This window comes from Dromiciops gliroides, chromosome 2, assembly GCF_019393635.1.
Source record: "Dromiciops gliroides isolate mDroGli1 chromosome 2, mDroGli1.pri, whole genome shotgun sequence".
Lineage (NCBI taxonomy): Eukaryota > Metazoa > Chordata > Mammalia > Microbiotheria > Microbiotheriidae > Dromiciops > Dromiciops gliroides.
The window spans coordinates 689,489,531-689,495,821 of record NC_057862.1 but is presented as its reverse complement, the minus strand read 5'-3'; the positions used below and the strand labels follow the sequence as shown (position 1 = coordinate 689,495,821).

At 36.5% G+C, this 6,291-nt stretch overlaps 2 pseudogenes; both read left to right on the top strand.

Annotated features, from left to right (window-relative positions):
* Positions 1 to 3,536: 3,536 nt before the first annotated feature.
* LOC122739648 lies at positions 3,537 to 4,999 on the top strand (annotated as a pseudogene).
* On the top strand, positions 5,000 to 5,636 carry LOC122739647 (annotated as a pseudogene).
* Positions 5,637 to 6,291: the final 655 nt, after the last annotated feature.

Here is a 6,291-nt window from a genome sequence, read left to right as displayed (position 1 = left end):
TTTGATCTCTCACCAATTCCTGTGCCCTATACCAGAGGAGAAGAAACTGGGCAACTTCACTCACAGCCTCTTCATAAATCATTGGAGAATAATAACAGGGTTGATATGGTTCCTGGTTCCAGAATTGAAAGATGGTGATGTACTTGGTAGCAAGACAGTTGGTGCAGCTATGGAAGGGATGGCCATAAAATTGAAATACAGTGGCCACAGGGCTTTCCTGAAATTGTGATCCAGGAGAGGCAATCAGGAGTAGCACCCATAACCCTAAACCACTACATTAGATTGGAAAAAGATAGAAAAGGTCACTTTGCCAATATCATCACTCTCTTTAAATTTTGAATCTACAGTTTGCTAGGAGGCATATATTTAAGACCAATTCTGCCTGTGCAGTCCAGCTCTTGGATTATGAGAATCAGAAGAGTCTGGCACATGCTCCGTTGTGCTCAGAAGATTCTATGACCTCAGCTCTGAGACAAGGAGTTTCATCTTAGATGGTAGAAAAGTTGTTATCAGTCTCTGGAACAACTTTATTCTTACAGGAAATGCCTTGTAAACTTGCAATGGATGCTACCATTAATTTTCAAACTCATGGAAATGGATTTTAATTTCTTTTTGATTTAAAAAATGTTGTACCAATGTTTTTAAAAATGCCATAGTCACTATCCAATTCTTCTCCCCACAGAACTCTCCCTTGTCCCAAAGAAACCAGTTAAGAAAAAGTAACGTTTACAATGACCATGTCTGACAGTGTGTACCTGTAATCACCACTTTGTTTTTGCTTTTATACTGAGAAGAGGGAAGTATTTTTCTTCCCTGCTTATGTGGAACTGGGCATTTTAAATGGCTGTGCCTCAAGCATGGGATATTCTTCCTCAACCCATCTACCCCAGAGTGGGGACACCTTGTTTAGTATGGCAGTGGTCCTGAGGGCTTCCATGTATTCATGATGGAAGCAACCCACTGTACTCATGGTAATCTGCCATCTGGCATTTTTAAGATAATGCATTAGCCACACTCAGTAGTGAGCTTACATGAGGTACCTAGACAGGCAGGATCCTAAAAGACACCAGTGCATCTTCCCATCAGGGTAAATCTTACATGGGTACAATTTCTGCACTCAATTCAAATCTGGATGCTGGTCAACTGGTGCCTTTCCTCACCTCTTTTCATTTTCCAGTGGAGATGAGAAGATACATATGGTTATAATTATATTATCTTTCTCCCCAAACCTACTCCTCTTTCAAACCACCTCTATTCTACATAGGGTATCACAGAATTCCTTCTAATTTTTCACATTTTCAACCTTCTCCTTATCCTTGAATACCCAGTTACCCCAAACTGTTCTTTTTAAAGTTATTATTTGAAATCTTCAGACCCTGGATGGCCATTTATTGGGGAAGTTTAGAAGGGACCCATTTCCAGGCAGATTTTATACCAGATGACCTCTAAAGTCTCTTTGAGCTTTGAGAGTCTGTGTTTCTGTAGTTCTTTGTTGAGTATCTGACACCCAGGCATTATGCCAGTTATGAAATGAACTTCGATAGTAATTGACATGAGGTGAATTATTCCCTAGTGCATTTACTCCTAGCAGGAAGGATATTTCTTATATATGTGTCAGTCTCATATAGTGGTTTGAGGATTTAAAGGGAACTTCACAGAAGAACCAGAGTGAATATTCAGTGCTAGGAGTAATTGGGCTTTTGGGGGGAACATTTTAGCTCACACAAGGGAAATCAATATGGCTTAACTTGGAGTCCAGAGGGAGAGGCATTATCAACAAGAGTAGGCTATTTTCTCAAGGAGAGGACAGCAACTGAAACCTCTAACATAGAATAGGAAAAGGAAGGTATAGCAGGGGATTGGATAATAGGGTTCCAAACTTCAGAACATGAATATTAGGTGTTTCCTACAGCCCAGCCACATGGTGATGGGTTTACTGAACCTGATTTTGGAAATGAGTGATAATGTGAGTGTAATATAATGTTTTGCTCCTGATTCAGAGTAGGCCTGGGTATTATATAGGTGGTATAGTAGGTAAGAGTGCTAGATGTGGAGTTAAGAAGACTGAATTTCAAATCCAACCTCAGGTACTTAGTTATCTTTTTTTTTTTTTGCATTAAAATTCTTTTATTCAAATATATCTAGTTTCACAAACAGTTTGGTTCTATTTTTTTCATGTTAAAAGAACAATGATTTATTTCGAATGTCTTTAGAATAAAGTTCTATTATAAAAATGAAGAAGAATTTGAAAGGGAAAAAGCAAGAGTAAAAAGGAGTAAAGTTAAAAAAAGAGTAAAATAAAAGCCACTATTATCAGGTTATAACTTCTTTAGTCCTTTTGAAAAAAATCTTTGGAAAAGTTACTGAACAAGAGGCATGAAAGGGTTATTACCTGAAATTTGAGAATAAAATTAACTGTGACATTTAAAGCAAATTGCCTTTTTAAAAAATTATAAAAAATATTTTATTATTTTCCAGTTACATGTAGAGATAGTTTTCAATATTTATTTTTATAAGATTTCCAATTTCAAATTTTTCTCCCTCCCTCCCCTTTCTCCCCCCTCCACAAGACAGCAAGTAATCTGAAATAGGTTATATATGGACATAATATTAAACATATTTCTGCATTAGTCATGTTATAAAAGAAAAATCAGAACAAAAAGGAAAAACCTCAAAAAAGAAAACCAAAAGCACCAAAAAGAAAAGAAATAGTATGGTTCAATCCACATCCATATTCCACAGTGAATAGAAGAGTGGATTAAAAACCAGAATCCGACAATATGCTGTTTACAAGAAACACATTTGAAGCATAGAGATATACATGGAGTAAAGGTAAAAGGTTAGAGCAGAATATATTATGCTTCAGCTAAAGTAAAAAAAGGAGGAGTAGCAATCCTTATGTCAGACAAAGCAAAGACAAAAATAGATCTAATTAAAAGAGATAATGAAGGAAACTACATCTTGCTAAAGGGTACTATAGATAATGAAGTAATATCAATACTAAACATGTATGCACCAAGTGATATAGCATCCAAATTCTTAGAGGAGAAGTTAAGTTACTACAATAGGAAATAGACAGCAATACTCTACTAGTGGGGGATCTAAATCTTCCCCTATCAGAATTCAATAAATCTAGCCACAAAATAAATAAGAAACAAGTTAAAGAGGTGAATAGAATGTTAGAAAAGTTAGATATGATAGCTGTCTGGAGAAATTTGAATGGGGTTAGAAAGGAATATACCTTTTTCTCAGTGGTACATGGCACATATTCAAAAATTGACCATGTATTAGTGCACGAAAACTCATAGTCAAATGTAGAAAGGCAGAAATAGTAAATGTATCCTTCTCAGATCATGATGCAATAAAAATTACATATAATAAAGAGCCAGGGAAAGGTAGACTGAAAAATTATTGGAAACTAAATAATCTCATTCTAAAGAATGAGTGGGCTTCTCGCCCCGGCTGGCAGCCCGGCTAGAGCAGCGGTGGGCCCCACGAGAGCCAGCCCAAGCATGTGGAAACTCAGTGTGGCGGCCATGAAAGCCGGCACCATGATGATCCGCAGCAAAGGCCATCACCCGGCAGGTGGTATCCAAATAAAAAATGAGAAAAATAGACCATCTTTGAAAACTGTGAAAAATGATAACAAATCAGAAAAATCTAAATATAAGCCACTCTGGGGGAAAGTCTTTTATCTTGATTTGCCATCTGTTGTGATCTCTGACAGACTGGAAAAGGACCTCAAGGAAGTAGGAGGGGAAAGATAGTATTTGAGCTGATACTGAAGGAAGCTATGGAAGCTAGGAGTGAAAGAGGATTGAAGAATTTCTCAGCAAAGGTATAAGTTACCTAGTTTCAAATAAAAAGGAAGCAAAATATGCTCAAACATTGAGATATATTTCTCCCGTCCCGAGTCCAGAATCAACATATACAGGAGGAAATACTTCACCTCATCCTAGTTGTGATGGAAGTTCATTCAAGACTCCAGATCCAGTATGTATGAGCAGAGGAAAATTATTAGTTGAAAAAGCTATCAAGGAACATGAATTCATCCCTTCAAATAGTATACTGTCAAATGCTTTATCCTAGGGAGTGAAAATTCTTCATATTGATGATATTCAATACTATATTGAACAAAAGAAAAAAGAATTGTATCTCATCAAGAAATGCAGCACATCTCTACAAGAAGCAGTGGGGAAACGATTAGGAGTTCAGAAAACAAAAACAGGAAGGCTCAAAAAGCCATCTGTAAAGGTGGAAGATGCAAGCCACCATTACAGGCCATTTTACCTTCAGTTGTCCAACATTCCTCTTATAAACTATTCAGTCCTTTTGATTTGGATAAGACTTCTGGTCTACAGAAACAAACACAAGCTAAACAAAGGAACAGAACAGGCTGTGGATCAGATGAAGGGTGATGCCCTCCCGTTCAGCCCCACCTCAAAGAGAACAAGAAGGGCTATTGTGAATGCTGCTCCCAGAAATATGCCACTCTCCTGGCTCATCTTCTCAGCAAACAATACAGAAGCTTTGCACAAAGTACCCAGTACCAAGTTGTTGATGATATCATATCCAAGTTGGTATGTGACTTTGTAGACTACAAAAGCAGTATATCCAGAAGAGTAAAATGCAGTATTGAATCTTTTGCCCCCATCATTGGAAATACTTTTAAAAGGCATGAACCTGAAAAACAACTGGAATCGCACTGTATTTCCCCAAATGACCTTTGGAGAAATACTACCAAACAAGTGATAAAAACAGGATTCCCAGTATCAAGAGAGCAGGGATCCTTCGCAGAAGGTTGCCTGCAGTTCAGAGCCCATAGATCCACGTGCATCATACAACTCAACAAGTAAACTCAGAGAACATTTGGATTGTAGAAAATCTTCTATAATAAATCGGGTGAAGGAGGATGTTAAGCTGGATTTGGTACAACTACCTCTGAATAAAGATCTGCAGGGCTATAGTCCTAAAGTTTCTGACCATAATGGAAGTGTAAATGAAAAATACAGAAGAACTAAAACCAGAATACTGCCCGTATATCCTAGAGACATTTATGCATGTTTCTGATTTTGATGAAACAAATAAAAATGTGTGTCAACTAAAACGAAAGTCAGATAGTACACTTTTTCCAGATAGCTATCAGAAGAAAAAAGGCACTAGTTCCCCCCATGGTCACAGTTCTGGTCTCAGGATCAAGTAGCAATTCACCAGAACAGCCTAGAAGTCCAGCCAAGACAACATCCTACAGTCATCCTGGTGAAGAACCCAAAGAAGTGGTTGTTGAAGGTTCAGACAGCTTTCCTTCAGGGAAGTTGCAGCGAAAAGTAAAAATAGTATTAGGAAGAAACAAAAAAAGGAGCCAGAAGAAGAATGTGGAATTACATTTAAAGAACAAAACAGAATTTCCCACAACAAAAGAAGACAACGGTATTTGTAATTCACTAATACAATCTTTAGTGGAATTATTTCAAAGCAGTGAAGACAAAAGTGAGTTTTGGGGTTTTAGAAGTTTTTCTGAAAACCGTGGTTCATGTGATGTGTTAAAAGTTTGGGAGGAAGAAAATGTTGGGAATAGCTTGTTGTCCATGTTTCTCTCTTCCCCTTCTTCAATCTCCACATTTACTGGGTTTTAGAGGAGTTTTGTTTTTGTTTTTGATTTGTGTTTTTCACAAATGGCGAGGATTGTATTCCTGAAAATATATATGTATATATTTTATATATATTACATATATAAAAATATATATGTAAAAATTCTTGTTTTATTATTTGTGTCAACTGTACATTTAATTAACCAAATGTAAATATTAAGAGTAAAGATGATTATTAGTATTTTCTTTAATAATTAATACTTTTGTATAAGTAAACGCAACTGAAGCTAAGATGTTTTCTACCTCTCATATTGTGTAAATAATTTCTAAATAAAACAGTTTCTGAATGAGCAGTTAAATATGAACTTGTACCGCAAGGAAGATGACTTGCACTGGAAAGGTAGTTTTGAGTAACAATTCATATAAAAATTTAGTGTCTCAAATTTGGGTGTTATTATAATTAAATATTGAAATATTAGATCTGGAACAATATGCATACCACTGACAATTACATATGATGATAAAAGGAGCATGTTTAAAAAAAAAAAGAATGAGTGGGCCAAACAACAAATCATAGAAACAATCAATAACTTCATCCATGGGGGTGGGGGGTGACAGCTAGATGGCACAGTGTATAGAGCACTGGCCCTGGATTCAAGAGGACCAGAGTTCAAATCCAGCCTCAGACACTTGACACTTA